Below are 683 nucleotides of genomic sequence, written 5' to 3' on the forward strand. Positions count from 1 at the left end.
TTACCACTTTGCCAGACAAAATATGACGAAACATGCTACCTTCTACATGATGTGAGTCACTGGTCTGCCAAGTCACATTTAAAATTCGCATCCTTGTTATCAAATTGCTCCATTGATCACCCTTCTCTCTCTCTGTAATCTCCTCCAGAACACAACCCTCAAAGATCTCTGTGCTTCTCGCATATCTCCGATTTTCATCACTCTTCATTGGTGGCCGTGGCTTCAACTGCCTCGGTACTAAACTTGGGCGTTCCCTTTCTGAACCCCTCGTACTTTCTTGTCTCCTTGAAGGTGCTCCTTAAAACCTAGCGCTCCTAATAACTCCTCCTGTGGCTTGGTGGCAAACTTTGTTTGATAGTGTTTCTGCGAAGTACCTTGGGATGTAGTCATGTTAATTCACTATATAAGTACAAGCTGCTGTTTTTGTTGAAGTCTCAGCTAGTCAGTGGGGATCATGTGCCCGTCGTCTGAATCACAATATGCTGGAATCTCCTGTTGTCAAATTATTCTCCTCCATTCTGAACTGGATGAGGTAGGGAGGGCTACAAAGCTGTGGTGTTCATTGTACAGCTAGCACTGTTCTGTAGTGTAAGGTATGCCCGTTGTTGCTTCTGCTGCAATCTTCTGTACTCTAATCAACCAAAGTTGGTCTGCAGCTTGCTGGGAGATTGGGGAGTAAAGGA

Source organism: Heterodontus francisci, chromosome 47, assembly GCF_036365525.1.
Source record: "Heterodontus francisci isolate sHetFra1 chromosome 47, sHetFra1.hap1, whole genome shotgun sequence".
Classification (NCBI taxonomy): domain Eukaryota; kingdom Metazoa; phylum Chordata; class Chondrichthyes; order Heterodontiformes; family Heterodontidae; genus Heterodontus; species Heterodontus francisci.